Raw genomic sequence first — 16,490 nt, 5'->3', positions numbered from 1 at the left:
AGCTGAATATAGTAGAACACTACTGATCCTTACATGAATTGTAGCATTCTTTACCAATTTTTGGCTTGTTGTCACTTTAGCCTTTTATAAACTCAGCTTCATTTAGTAATCCTCTTAATCCTCTTCATATTTTCTGCTTTCATACTTGTCATATGACTACTTTTCTTCACTGATAACTTTTTTAAAATCATTTTCTTACCTATCCATGTCATTTTTATTTCAGTTCTTAAGCTTATTTCATAGTTGACTTCATTTTCTGTCTACAAAATATTCTCCTTAACATATATTGAACTATGATATTCATTAAAAAATTATGTGCTAACACTAAAAAGAATGAAGACCTTTGCTATAATGCCAGAGCTTTGAAGAAAAGATTATGCTCTCTTTCAAATATATACCATTTCTAATGTCTGATAATTAAATCTGTGCAACAAATAAGTGAGATGACCTTAGGAAGTAGTGATATTCATTAAAAAATTATCTGGAAATTTGCTAGATAACTATTTACCACAGCTGTGAGTATATGTGCAGATGTATAGAGTCCACCCTCAATGCGGGGTTCAGGTAAAGTAACATAAAAGTCTCTTATGGCCCTGACATTTTCACATATTTTAGCTACCTGTATGTAATAATGAAAATGTTTGACTCCCCACCATACTTTATTAAATACGAACCATATCATTATTTTGTGGTCTGTTGTATTTACTGCAAAATATTTTTTATCCCTCTACCATACAATATTTTCTTTATACATGTAATACTTGGGCAAAATCGAAGCTTTCTAATTCACGTTATTAAATAGACTTTTTAATGTCATCAAAACTCACTATGGCATAAAAATGTACTATACTTTATTCTTAATTACTGTTAATTATACTAGATGTAATTCCATTCAAAGGCTTAATGTTATATGTCAAAATCACAGCAATCAGCATAGTTAACATAGATTCTCTGTTATCTCAATTTTATCAGCTATAAAATCAAAAGAGTGAGTATCTTTGCTGCGAGTGTTAAATAAATTGCCAAATATGACAATTATGTCAAAGGGTAGGAGGGGAATAAATCTCTAAAGGAGTGAAGTCCAAAGAGTGAGCCACTTGGGGTGTAAGTGTCCAGGTGATGAAAGATAACACATAAACTATCATTTTAGCACCTTTAAATTATACTAAATGGAAAGCATTGAGAATGGCAAAAAATAAAAAGACATGAATGAGGGGACGAGGATACAGAGATGTAAAAAATGGAGTAACATATAAGGCCCTTGCAAAGTTTACTAACTCTTGTCATTTCCTGTGCATTTTAACTCTACAACACCAGGAGTGATTATTTTAGAACTTAGACATAAGTACTACACACATATATACCTAAACATTTTGTATGTCATCATATCTCCTGCTGAACGATTAACTATATATATATATAATTTTCTGTCTCATCAACGTTTGCGTGTGTAAAACAATTCCATTAGTAACATCTTTTGTAATAAGAAATAATGACTCTAAATTTGACAGTCATATCAGCTAGATATTAATTTCTAAAGTTAGAGTAAAAGGCGTAATTGAAATGAATTACTGGCAGCTTTGAATTTACTTATACAGGAAAGAATGTCTCCATTAAACTTGAGAATAACCACTGTGGCTTCACTGAACAATTTGCTAAAGCATATTGCAGTGCGTTGGATATTTTCTTTTTACCCAGTTGTTCCATTGCCTGGGGTGGTTTCCATCTTCTCTACTTAGTGATTCCCGAACCAGTGTAAAAATCACTATTGTCCTGAAAATCAAAAAATCCTCTAGAGATCACTCAATAGCCATTTTATCCTGTTCCAGTGGTAACAATCTTTTTCTACTGCTGTATCACTTATTTGCATAATAATTATTTGTTTATTTTTCTATCTCCCAACTAGAATATAAGCTCCTCAAAGTCAGGCTCATCTTTGTCTGCCAGAACAGGCATAGTGCCTGATACACAGTGGCACCCAAGTGCAGAAACAGAATTTTGCATTCTTTTGAATTGGTTGAAATTCTAGTCCTCCATTTTACTTGTTAAACATTACGCATGTTAGTTTTTGTTTGTAAGTGCAGCTAAAACATAAAATTTCTGTGTAGTAAAATCTGTTTAAGTAGTAGTTCTTTCTGAAAGAAGTTATGATAGAAGAGGAAAGAGCTGTGGATGTTAATATAAAACAAAATTAAATCCTAAATTAAAAAGGTCTCAGGAAGAAACTTTTAAGATTAGACAATAAAAATGTCTTTAAGAATTCCAATCCCATTTTCTTGTTCAATATGAGGACTTGCATATATATTTATAACTTGCAACATCCTTTTATGTTTTCTGTTACTAATATATTTGTACCTTTTTTACTGCATTCATAATAAAGAAATCTCTCAACACTTCAAAAATTATTATTACACAGGCTATCACCTTTAACTTTTAATACTCTAAACTTTACCTCTGAAGCCCTTATTCACAAATTTTTAATTTAGTTGTCTGGAATAATAAACGATAATAAAATTTTCATTCATTTTTCCAAAGATACATGTACTGTATGTTTCCTTTGTTATCCAGATGTTTCTAAATTTAGGTAAAATGAATTTATGGATTCAATAGATTCTTTATCTTAAAACAGCATGTGTATGTAATTGTTAATCATTTTACAATAGATATATTAATGAATAAAACATTTTCATTGACAGACGAGTGGATAAAGGAAATGTAGTATATACATACAATAAAATGTACTGTTCAGCTTTAAAAAGAAGGAAATTCTGCCATATATGACAACATGTGTGAACCTGGAGGACATTATGCTGACTGAAATAAGTCAGGCACAAAAAGACAAGCACTATTTGATTCCATTTATATGATAAGGAATGACTGTTACTTAAAATATAAACTCATAAAAACAGAGAGAAGAAAAGTGATTTATACCCGTTTGAGTATAAAATTTCAGTTACGCAAGAAGAAGAAATTCTAGCGACCTGCTGTACAACATTGTGCCAATATTTAACAATACTGTGTGCTATCCACTAGAAAATTAGTAAAGAGGCTAGATTTTGTGTTGTGTTCCTACTATAATAATAATAATACAAAGGAACAAACTATTTTATTTTTAACTGTATAACATAGAAGAAAATTAAAATGAAATATATGAGCCCATATAATTTAGTATGAAGATAAAAAAAAAAGTTCAGAAACAGAATACCCTATTTTCTCCTGTGAACAGATATTATTGTTTTCCTTGCAATTAATGCTCTTTGTATTATTTTCATCTATTTAGCTATTCTCTATCTTCTACCTATTATCCATCCATCTATCCATCCATTCATCCAACCATCCATTCATCCATCTATCCATCTTTCTATATGCTCCATTTTTGTCTGTAGTCTGTAAAGTTTCAATATTAAAATATTAAGAACAGTACTTTCTTCTTAAAATTACATTATGGATTTAAATAACTTTGTTCTTTAAAATAAGATTTATCCCTTGATATATTAATCATTTAAAAAAGGATGTTTGTTAGTTTAAGATTTCTTTTAAACTATAACTGTGAATAGCTGCACAGAAACACATCAGCTATTTAATATTTATATATGTATAAATAAAACTATTTTTTCACAAAAATAAATTATGCAATACATATATTGATATCTAAAACATTATTTTTGAAAGTAGACCATTTATATTTTATTGCTAGATGTAACACCTTTATACTATGTAATTTTGCAACACAATATCGAGCCCTCTGGTATACATATCTGAAACTATTCCTATTATCTGACTGTTTTCTTGATAAAGTTTGAAATCAGAAATTCATACAACTAACATAACAATCATTATCATCATTTTTGACACCCTACAGAATTCCAGTAGCAGATTCTAAAGTTGCTTGGAGTTTAGGAATCTTATGAAGAGTAAAGAAAAATTCAGCTGATTACTAGCACAATTCAGTAGCTGTTTGCCCAGACTGATTTTCATTAGAGAGAAAAAGATCTATTTCTTAGAGGCAGGGTAGACTCTAATTTTTATGCTTAATGCCAGTCTTTATATGTCATTTAATTAATAAAGAGCCATGGGGAAACAACCAATTTAGCTCATATTTAAGCAACTGTTTTAAAATTACCTGAACAGCAAATATAAGCCATTTTAAATGAGAAAATTTGGCTTAATGAAAGATTTTAGGTAGCCATTTGGGGACTGCTTAATCTATAGATATTTTAGAGGCAATATTAAGAGAAAAAGGATATGAATATTATACCATCTAGAGTAAATTATATCAAGATGTGTTAATCAGATTGTTAGAATAAGACAAACATCCATGGAGCTTCTCGATACGCAAATTAAGGAGAAAATGTGTCAACACTGACTTTTGTTTCTTGAAAAAGGAATTTTATATATTTTTAATCTTAATTAGGCAATAGTTACCTATTGAGAGGTGACAGCGTGCTGGCAGCCCTCGCTCACGGCGCCTCCTCGGCCTCGGCGCTCACTCCGGCCACGCTTGAGGAGCCCTTCAGCCCCCCGCGGCACTGTGGGAGCCCCTCTCTAGGCTGGCTGAGGCTGGAGCAAGCTCCCTCTGCTTGCTGGGAAGTGTAGAGGAAGAGGCGCGGGCGGAACCTGGGCTGTGTGCTTTCACGGGCCAGCGCGAATTCCGGGTGGACGTGGGCTCAGCGGGCCCTGCACTCAGAGCCGCTGGCCGGCACCGCAGGCCCCGGGCAGTGAGGGAATTAGCACCTGGGCCAGTAGCTGCAGAGAGTGCGCTGGGCACTGCTGGTGCTGCGCTTGAATTCTCGCAGGGCCTCAGCTGCCTCCGTGTGGGGCAGGGATTGGGACCTGCAGCCCGCCATGCCCGAGGCTCCCCCGCATTGCCGTGGGCTCCTGTGCAGCCCGGTCTGCCCTTGCTCTGTATTGCCGGTCCCATGGGGCTGAGGAGTGCCCACGCATGGTGCTGGACTGGGGCAGCTCCGCCTGTGGCGCTAGCACAGGATCCACTAAGTGTAGCCAGCTGGGCTCCTGAGTTTAGTGGGGACTGGGAGAAACTTTATGTCTAGCTAAGGGATTGTAACCACACCAATCAGCACCCTGTGTCTAGCTCAAGGTTTGTAAATGCACCAATCATTGCTCTGTGTCTAGCTCATCTAGTGGGGACTTGGAGAACTTTTGTGTCTAGCTCAGGGACTGTAAACGCACCAATCAGCACCCTGTCAAAATGGGCCAATCAGCTCTCTGTAAAACAGACCAATCAGCTCTCTGTAAAATGGACCAGTCAGCAGGATGTGGGTGGGGCCAGATAAGGGAATAAAAGCAGGCTGCCCGAGTCAGCAGCCGCCACCCAGTGCGGTCACCTTACACGTTGTGAGAGATTTGTTTTTTCACTTTTTGCAGTAAATCTTGCTGCTGCTCACTCTTTGCGTCTGCACTGCCTTTATGAGTTGTGACACTCGCTGCGAAGGTCTGCAGCTTCACTCCTGATGCCAGCAAGACCACAAGCCCACTAGGAGGACCGAACAGCACCAGCTCCAGACGCGCCCCAGCCCCAGACGCGCCTTTGAAGGTCTGCAGCTTCACTGCTGAAGCCAGCGAGACCACGAACCCACCAGAAGGAAGAAACTCTGAACACGTCTGAACATCACCAGGAGCAAACTCCGGACACACCACTTTTAAGAACTGGAACACTCACGGCGAGGATCCGCGGCTTCATGTTTGAAGTCAGTGAGACCAAGAACCCACAAATTCCGGACACGCTATTTCGGATTATAACTACACATTTCAGTTGAAATGTTGGTAGATTAATTGTACTTCCATTTTTATACGCTTTAATTTTGAACTGACAATATTTACATTGAGGCAATGCAAAGGAAAAGAGAAAGCATCCTTGTCATATTAGAGAAAACTTCGAACAGTTAAAATTTTATGTAAGTATTTAATTGCTTCATGTTCAAATACTTATCATATAAGTCTAATTGATCATTCCTTTTACAAAATAATTTCTCTTTGTCTTTAAAACTTGGGTTTAACCGAAAAATGTAGCCCAACATATTCACTGAAACATTCTAAATAACATCTATTCATTACTGCCAAATACAAGCACTTCACCCTTTACGCACTTAACAATGCAAAATTACATGACATTATTTCCAGAATAATAAAATCTGTTAGAGGTCTCAAGCCAAACATACTATGAATGTAGGTACCTTAGACTGTAAATTGCTTTATTCAGAGCAAACTGAATAAAGTTCTGATGATTATATATGGGTGAGAAAGAAAATCTTAACTGAATGAGGAACATTTCAAAAGACATAGCGGTGGGCAAATATTTACTGAGTTTGAGATACCTGACAACACCACTTTGGCTTAGGTCAAATACATATATAAAGATACAGTGAGACAAAGTTTCAAAATGTGTTTGCTTTTGAAAGCCCTGATAAGGAGTTTGATAATTATCTAGCACACCAGAACAGTTTAGAGCAAGAGAGTGATATTTTGTTTTCTTCAAATATTTCTGATTGTCTCCCAGATCAATTTTTAAAAATCTGTTTCAATGAAATGTCTGTGGATTTGCTTTCACAAACAAGGGTATAATGAAGAGAAGTGAAAGAGAAATGAAAGTAGCACAATACTTAACAAGACAGTTCCTGTCAAGAGTAACCAAAGGACACAATACTAGGTATTTTCCAGTAGGCATCTTAATTTTATGATAACTGAGACAACAAAGAAATGCTTGTGATATTCTATTAATGAACATAAGCAAAATCAAAAATGGGAGCTCAGTAGGTCTGAAACAATATTGCCCAGAAGCATAATTAGGGTGAAAAGCCAGAACTTAAAGAATACTTTTAGGAAGAAATTATAATAAGGATCAGCACACATCACAATAAGAAAAATAACATGAATTTAGTTTTGATAGGTGTAAAAGAAAAACAAAAATAAGATGTCATAAGAACTCATCAAAGCTATATATGGTGAATGAATATACACAATATGTTGAATAAATATCACTTCTGCCTAAATGTCGTAGATATAAAACATGGGGAAAAAAGAGATAAGATGTATTTATAAAACTCTCCACTGCAGACATGATATTAGATTGTCATTTGTCTTACACAACGACATTCAATGTAGATATCATAATCTCCATGACTAAGATATGAATTTAATTGCCCAGAGTCTCACAGCTTGGATTGGATATCCAAGGAGTGGGCAGGTGTCCTATTTATCTTCCTCTCAAGTCAATTCCACAATATCATGATAACGTGTTATAATTTCACGGAACATAAACTACTAACTTCAAACAATTATAATAACTTTTATTGCTAGCATTTAGAATTTATAAAATATTTTTAAAATCATATTTAACCCTTACAAACAATAAGGACATGTTGATGAAAGATATTTAGAGAATTAAAAAACTTGAAAAAGTCACAAATTGAATATTTATTAAAATAAAGTATATTATGTACATTTTAATGACTAACAATTTTGGAGGATACTCTTTCTTGTCTATTCAGTAAATGTAGGTCATATTAAACTATTTGCTAAAGCCATAAAGAGTTAGTATACCTTTCCTGTTCACTAAAATTTAATGTCTATAACTGCTACTTAATTGCTTAAATCGGATTTAAAGTCAACACATTCCAGCAATTGACCTGAAATACTTGCCTTTTTAGTGCTTTTGATATGTAAATAGACAATAGATTTTTCAAAAAGAGGAGATAAAAGAGGGGCTATATGCCCATTGCATTCTTCTCTTCAGATTTGACATGACGGTGCCTTACTTTGAAATTCCAGATATGAATTTACTATATATTTTTAATTTTTGGCCCAGAATACAGTAAACCTTCAATAACGTGAGCACTTTAGAATATAAAATCAACTTAAGCACCCACTTGTTTCTTCCATTCTTGATGTAATCTTTATCTTTGCCAATTTGCTGGAGCCATGTCTGACTTGTATGTTTTATCCTTGGTGCTTGGCAGATTGTCTGATAATAAAAAACTCAACAACTCTCTGTTACATAAAAGAATGAATAACTAATTGACTAACTCAAAGAATGAACTTCTTTTATGTTTATAAGCCATCCATACTTTATTAAGTGTATAGATATACAATATGCGCAATATTTATACATACACAGATAATCTTACTTTGTATACTAACATTGCAATATAGTTATTATTATTCAAAATTTTCAGAGAAACACATAGTTCTGAGAGGCATTTGAGAAGTTTCTCAGTATCAAACAGCCAGTAAACAGCAAAAAGTATTTAGAGAAGGGTATGCATCCTTTAATGTTCATATTTTCAAATTAATAACGATATCATAGTGCAATAAAGTTAGTGAATACTGCTATGCTACTTGCGTTAATTAATGATATTATCTAGAGGGTTAATAGAAGCTTATAATAAAATTAAGTATGCATCACAAGTAGGCCTTCCCATCATCATCACCAAATCATGGTTTAGATTTCTGTCTTGTGTTACGAAGCATAACGTAGAACCTATGCATGGGTTCCACATCCGTGTGTTCAGTCAAACATAGGTCAAAATTATTTGGAAAAAAAATGGCAATACAACAATAAAAATAATACAATTTTTAAAGTGCAACTATTTACATAGCATTTACATTGTATTCGGTATTATAAGTTAACCTAGAGGTGACTTAAAATATACAGCAGGATGTGCATAGGTTATATGCAAATACTGCACCATTTTATGTAAGGAACTTGAGCATCTGTGGATTTTGCTATCTTGGGGGTCTTAGAGCCAATCCCCTCTGAATACTGAGGGACAACTGTATATTTAATGTGTTCAACATGCTATTCTAATATACGGACACACACACATATACACACACATAGTAAAATGATTACTACAGTTAAACATATTAACTTATTTATCTCCTTACATAGTTCCCTTCTGTGTGTTTGTTTCTGTGTGTTGTAAGAGCATCAAAAATCTACCCTCTTAGCAAGTTTTTAGTATACAATATTATCAACTGTCATCCTCATGCTATGCATTGGATCTGTAGACTTATTCATCCTACATAACTGCAAGTGTGTACCCTCTGGCTAACATCTCCTCATTTCCTCCCCTTCTCTGCTACAAGCATAATTTTTAAAAGTTTTTAATGAGATTAGAAATATTTTAGAGTTGATTATTCATATTATAAAATATTTATTAATACAAAATAATAGTTTAACAAGAATCCTTCCAGAAAATATGGTAAACAAACTTAACACTTGCAACAATGCTTTCCTAACCCTACAAAGGATTCTGATTAATTTATTTATTTATTCAGAATACATTTATTTATTTATATAATGCATGTTTATGAAAAGATAGAAAACTTATTGTTATTTACAGGAATGCTAATAAGGCCTTGAATAAATGGTAAAGAATACATTTATTAAAATTTATTAAAATTGTATTTATTTGATAAAAATAAATTTTTTCTTATGAAGAATGCATTTTCAATATAACTGTGTTGAGAGTCTTTTAAGAAACATAATAAGAAGATGATAGTCAACAGAATAGTATATACATCATTTATTGACTGTTCAAAAGCATAATGACCACAATGGGAATTTGAGAAAGGAGGACATTTCATTATTTTCTACATAGGAAATAAAAATAAGTTTCAATTTAGTTTTTAAACAGATAGCAATATTCATTTACAGTATCATCATGTCTTAAGGACATGCAATAATATAATGCATAAGCTGAATAAAACTGTATACTATTCTTATGTGTGAATATAAATGAAGAAAAATAAATTCTATCAGAGAGGTAATAAATATCATGCAGAGGGCACAGCATTTTGTTAAGTAACTCAATTTTTTCTTTACCAATCACTATACTCCAAATCTTTGATTGACTAACCCAGGGGATATTTTGAGAAATATTGAAAAAATAAAACACTTGTATTTCTACTGTGGACCCAGTGCTTTTCTCTACAGAATTCAAAATACATTAGGGAGTTTTAGGTTCATAAAATCTATTTGCAAAGTTTTCTGAACAATAAGATACCCCATAGCAGTAAATCTTTGTTACAGGATTCTTTCCACTACCAGAGACAATGTAGTTTCAGCTATTTAAATAAGATTCTAAATTACAATATTAATATAACTTCAGAAGTATTGCATACATTTACCTTAAGTAAATAATACATTGTGTGGAATTTAAAATTCTGTGGCAGAATTTGTTATTTCTAACATACTAGTTTAATTAAGACATAAAGACTTGTCAAAATAGTTAATAACAGTTTCTGATAATAAGTTGATCTTTGTAATTATGCTTTTCAGTAGCAATGTTTTCAAGGTACATCTCAAAGTCCTATGAGCATTTCTCCAAATAACAACGTTTCCTACTTTTTCATAAACATGTGTTATATAAAGAGATCTCATAGATACATGTCTGTTAATTAGCATGTTATGCTCTAATGAAATTATGGGTCCCAAAATAAAGGAATAATTTGGTTATTGCCTCTATTTAAATAATAAGCAAATTTAAAAATAAACAAAAACAATAGATAATACATAGCTAAATTCAGAAGCACTAAGAGTTTGAGATGAGGAAATACATTTAAGGGAGAAAACATACATATAATCACTAATGAGTAGATGAGCAGAGTAAGAGTAAGTTTATAGTGAAGATTAGGGGAACCAGCTTTAGCTGATTTAATTAACTGTAAAGTCCTTATGTGGAACTTTTCTTCTACCATAGATCTATCTTTTGGAAATTTGAGAAATATCTTAATAATTTTCATTTGATTTATAGTAGTAAATAACAAGAGATTTAGTGATGATTAAAAATGTTGCTGATAATTTTAATTCAACATGCATAAAATGTAACTCAAGTACGTTAGGCCAATGAGTACACAGGTGGTAGCAGGAGCGAACAATAAAAAGAAACCATTAAATATGTTTGGATCAGAACCAAAGGAGAAAAAGGTTGACAGATGAAAATATAGGGGGAAAAAAAAGCTGTTACGCATTAAATCGTGTCTCCTCAAAATTTCTATATTAAAGTTCCAAGCCAGAGTGCCTCAGAATGTGACCTTATTTGCAGATAGGGTCTTTACAAAGTTCATGAAGATAAAATGAGGTCATTAAGGTGTACCCTAATTCAACTTTATTAATGTCCTTATAAAAAGGGAACGTTGGAGGCAGACATAGACACAAAGAAAATGTCAAGCGGAAATAAAGGCAGACATCAGGGTGATGCTTCTACAAGCCAAGAACACCAAGATTTGCCAGCAAACCACCAGAAGGTAACAGAAAGCCATTAAATAGGTTCTTCTTCACAGCTTTCAGAAAAAAAAAAAAATCAATTCTGTTAACACCTTGATCTTAGACTTCTAGCCACCAGAACTGTGAAATAATAGGTTTCTGTTGTTTAACCTACACAGCGGGTGGTACTTTGTCTTGACAGCACCAGTGAACTAATACGGAAACTGGATGCAGGGCAGCAAAATAGATACAAGCTTTCAGAATAAATCAGCTTTTTAAATCTTCATCCAAAAGTAAGTATAATGTGGTTTTAGAAAGGTAAGAATTTTTTTACATTTTTATTCAGATAGTGTTAAACTATCTGATATGGTATGGGTCAGTGTCCCCCCACCAAATCTCATGTCAAATTATAATTCCTAGTGTTGGAGGTGGGGCCAGGTGGGAGGTGATTGGATCAAAGGATTGGATCCTTTGGTGGTGTTCTCATAATAGTGAGTGAGTTATCAAGAGATCTAGTTGTTTAAAAGTGTGTAGCACCACTCCCTTCTCTCTCCTCCTCCTGCTCTGGGTCATGTAAAATGTGCCTGCTTCCCTTTCAACCTCTGCCATGATTCAAAGTTCCCTGAGACCTCCCCAGCCATGCAACCTGTACAGCCTGCATAACTGTGAGCCACTTTACCCTCTTTTCTTTATAAATTACTCAGTCTTAGGTATTTCTTTATAGCAGTGTAAGGATAAACAAATAGACTATCCTTTTTTTTTCTTTAAGTCTCTTTGTAATTTTGTTTGTGTTAGAGTGAGAGGTAAGTCTTTACCCTTGTATGACATTGTCTCTATGAACTCATTTTGTGGTCAATTTTGTGTTTGTCTGCTCATCAAAATGGGCACATTAAAATTACATTTTTTTCTCTGTGTCAGAAAACACATGTAGAAAGTACAAAAAAATGTGAAAGTGCAGATTAACCATTTATTCAAAACAAACAACCACATAGCAACCCAAATTATGACAATGAAAACTGCAAAAACCTGGAGCCTCCTGTTTTGTCCTTAGCTATTTACAGCCTCCATGATTCCTTCTTCAATGGTCATTATCCAAATTTGAGGGTAATAAGTTCTCTTTTCTTCATTATTGTACTCCAATGTATACATTCCTAAGCATTATTATTAAATATTGTTTGTAATTTAAGTGATGCTGGTTACAGTAGTGATATACTAGTTGTGAAAGCAAGTTCACTGTCTCCTGTGCAGTTGGAATGGCAAAGGTCTCATGAAGCTTATCTCATTACTCAGTATTGTGCAATTTGAAAAAAAACAAAATTTCTCCCAGTACTTTAATCACTAGTGATGTGGTTTGGCTGTGTCCTCACCCAAATCTCATCTTGAATTGTAGTTTCCATAATCCCCACGTGTCATGAGAGGAACCTAGTGGGAGATAGTTGAACCATGGGGTGGTTATCTGCATGCTGTTCTCATGGTAGTGAGTTCTCATGAGATCTGCTGGTTTTATAAGGGTATTTCCCCCTTTTGCTCAGCACTTCTCCTTCCTTACATCATGTGGAGAAGGAGATGTTTGCTTGCCCTTTCACCAGGATTGTAAGTTTCCTGAGGCCTCCCTAGCCCTGCAGAACTGTGAGTCAATTAAATCTCTTTCCTTGGTAAAAGTCTCAGGCAGTCTTTTACAGCAGTATGAGAATGTACTAATACAACTAGGTTGAACAATTCAGGCTTCAAGCCAGTAGGAAGTGCCCACAGGTAAAAACTAGCTGTGGCTAAAGCAGGCCAGTAAATGCAGTACCCAAATGGTGGGCAAAGGTTCCATCCTTGGCAGAGGTGCCTGGGAAAGTTCTCAATGAAATGCACTGAGGTCTTCTAAGGTGGAAGAGAGGGCGCCACTACAGCTCTCCTTCCAAACCAGCAAGAAAACAATCCACCTCCCAATCACACTCCTCACTCAGTGTTTTAGCTATTCAGATCAGACAGGCACCTCTTTTCAGCTGCAGGAATGCTGGTGTTCCATGTTGTGAGGGGTTGTGAGGCTACCTCTTCTGCAAGCCTGAACCTGGAGGGCATTCCTCCTGTGGGGAGGCTGTCACCCTGAAGTGTTCGAGGAGGGCTGTCTACGGGTTTATCCACTCCAAGCTCCCGTGCGAGAAGTCCCAACTGTGTCTGCAGTGGTAGATGAGGGGGAGAACTCCCCTTCTCCAAGACCCTTCATGAGCACCAGGGCTGCCTGATTGTTGGGCAGACCTTCCCCATTGAACCCAGCAATGCACCTGTGCCTCTGCTGTAAGAGACTTCTCATAAGTGGAAAGTTCAGGGACTCAGGGCCTGCGGTTTGGTTTCTTTTGTCTCACGGGGTCTCCCTTAATGTTGTCTACTCTCCCTTCCCCTAAAAGTAGCAGTCCTTGCGGGCCAGATTACTGTAATCCTGCTGCTCCTCTGGGTCTGTTCACCCAGTGGGGCTGCCATACTTATGATGGTCCTAGGGAATGTCTGCAAGGGATCCGGTGATGTCACCTGTACTCTAGTCTCCCAGTGGCAGGTACCAGAACCAGCTCTGATGAGGGTGGACAAGAAGTAAGTTTTCCTTGGTTATAAATAACGTTATTGTGTTGGCTTTCTCAAATGCCAGCTTTAGTAGTATTGGGCACGTGGACATACTCAAGACCTCCTTGTTGGCCAGGGTAATGCAGGCAATGGCAGTAGCTGAGGTCACATAAACGTTTTCTCCTTCCTGAGCACTGTGTCATTTTGCTTTCAGATGGTGTAATGGGATGTGCCAATTGGCCTCCAGCCAAGAAGTGGAGCTTGCCAAAAAGCACCAGCTATGTTGGTAACAGTGGAATTTGTGCCTGCCTTATTTTACCCAAGGTAGATATTCTGGTGTATCAGGCAATGGGCTGGGCCATGGAGTTCCCAAATGTACCTGCCCATCACGTTAGGCTATCAGGATGGATGGAAGGACAAAGCTGGGTGCGGGTGGGTCCAGCAAGTTTGCACTCTGGCTCCCCATATACAGGCTCAAGCAGTGGCCCCAGTGGTGATCAGAAGGCAGTTCCCCGACCACTGGAATACTGTTCCAGGGAGGAGTGCTGCTGCCTCCGCTGCACAAAAGATCCACATGAGGAGCAGCAATGGAGCCGGTGGCAGTAAGCCCCACTCAGTTCCCACGTACTTGGCAAGGCAGGTCTCACACCCACAGTGCTTTGCCGCAACTAGCTGGGTTCCAGGGAGCCTAGCCTGCTCATGGGACTCAAAACTGCCCCAGGCCGTAAGCCTTCCCAGTGGAGACAAAAACTGTGAGTTTCAGGCCATGCCCCTCTTGATCTGCCAGTGAAGTAGAGGTGCTCAGCTCCTGTGCCCATGGCTATAGCACACTTCCTGCACGCCCTTCCGTCCTGGCCAATGAGTTTTGTCCCCAGTCACGATTCTGTCGCAATGCTCAGTTGATGCTTCTCTCAACCTGTGACTACATCATGAGTTGGCTGGCAGATCTCCGTGAGGTCTCCTGTGAGAAAGGATTTGGAATGGCTTCCCTCTGTCCCACTGGAGTTTGAAAGTGCATGCAAATCTTATCCCAATGCCACTCCTTCTCTTAGAGTCCCCACTGCTCACTAAATCAGCTCCACTGCTATATTGGATTAAGACCTTCTGTGACCTAAAATGCCTGAGTCCCTTTTGGGAGTGTGAGTCACTGCAGCGGTTTCTCTTTCTCTCACTTGCTATGGAGACACACAGTTTTCCTCTGGGTCATGGTTTAGGCCGTTGCCCACTGGTTCTTTCCAAAGGCGTGTGGTTTCTTTCACAGCATGAATCTTCACACACTATTTTGTCTTTCCAAGTGGGAGAGGCATGCTAACAATGTCTTCAGTCCACCATCATGGAAAAAAAAAAAAAGTATTTTTTTTTTCTGTCTACAGTGGAAACACTCTTGCTTTCTTTTACTAGCTGTCTCATACTCATCCTGATTGTTACCTGGACCTGAGAATAAAATCAGATGTCTACCAAGAATCCTTTTGAGGGTAAAAGAATGTAAGAAAACAAAATTGGATAATAAAGACAACACAATAGCTTATTCCACATGAGAACTAGATGATGGCAAAGTAGTGAGAAATGAGAAGTTTTTAATCATGAAGACAGAGCAGAGAAACTACCTTTTCCAAAAAAGTAAAGATCATAGGTTTATGACATTTCCAGTATATTTGTGATTTATTCAATCTCTCCTGCCTTACTCTAATAAGAGAGTTTCCTACACAATATTTAGGAGCATTAATTATAGAGCTTGACTCCCTGAGTTCAAATCTAGGCTCCACCATGGGAATATATTAAGGGTTTTTGTTTTGTTTTGTTTTGTTTGTTTTTGAGATGGAATCTCACTCTGTTGCCCAGGCTGGAGTGCAGTGGTGCCATCTCTGCTCAGGTGATCTGCCCGCCTCGGCCTCCCAAAGTGCTAGGATTATAGGGTTAAGCCACCGCACCAGGCTATATTAAGTTTTTAATAGATTTCTTAACATTTATTTAAGCGTCTTCATTACAGAATAATAGAATAGTTCCTCAAATCTTCCAGTAGACATTGAGTGCAAATAAATTTCAATTTCATGAAGAGCATTTTAATTGACAAATAATTTCCACAAGACAGAAATGCTATTGAAGTCAGCTATTATTGGAAATTCTCAAACTCTATTGGAAAAAAGTCCTAAAAGGCAAGATTCTAAAATGAATAACAATCAATCCAGGGCACAATCAAAGGAAAGTGAGGAAAAAATCTATTTTTGTACTTAATTCATTTCTTAACTCTAAATCACACAGACTTCAATTATTAAATACGATGTGGGTTAATGTTTTGAAATGAAGAATTTGCCTCCTAATGTGAAATCTACAGTTCATCATAAAGTTGATGAAGTAATGTTCTTGGCTTAGTTACTCCCCAGAGAAACTAGTTCTCTTTTTGTGCTGTGTGCTTGGTACATACTAAAAAGAGAATTAAAAAAAAGAATGTATTTCCCATATGAAAATATGGCAGAATATTAATAGGTTGAAGTACTACAGCTTCTCATAAAGCACTGAGGGCCAAACACTAATCATTTTGCTGGGAATTTAAATATTTTATATGGAATCTGTTATGTGTTTTAATTCTCACTATAAAACTGGAAATGTATTCTTAAAATAAAAGTCCCCTAAACATAATTGAAGTGACCTCAATAACAATAAAATATTCAAAGAACATAACCATAACCATAATGAGCCAGAAAAATAAAACATT

General features: G+C 36.2%; 1 long non-coding RNA gene across 1 annotated transcript in view; it reads left to right on the top strand.

Moving 5' to 3' along the window:
- The first annotated feature begins 5,296 nt into the window (after window positions 1-5,296).
- Window positions 5,297-16,490, top strand: part of LOC129534346 (uncharacterized) — a 54,628-nt gene continuing 43,434 nt past the window's right edge. The window contains exons 1-4 of the long non-coding RNA XR_008680908.1: window positions 5,297-5,915; window positions 11,152-11,268; window positions 11,430-11,520; window positions 13,989-14,098. This is a non-coding gene — a long non-coding RNA (uncharacterized lncRNA). The remainder of the gene's footprint in view (window positions 5,916-11,151; window positions 11,269-11,429; window positions 11,521-13,988; window positions 14,099-16,490) is intronic.

The sequence above is a fragment of the Gorilla gorilla genome, chromosome 5 (assembly GCF_029281585.2).
Source record: "Gorilla gorilla gorilla isolate KB3781 chromosome 5, NHGRI_mGorGor1-v2.1_pri, whole genome shotgun sequence".
Lineage (NCBI taxonomy): Eukaryota > Metazoa > Chordata > Mammalia > Primates > Hominidae > Gorilla > Gorilla gorilla.
The sequence above is the reverse complement of the archived record's forward strand: the minus strand, read 5'-3'. Positions and strand labels throughout refer to the sequence as shown.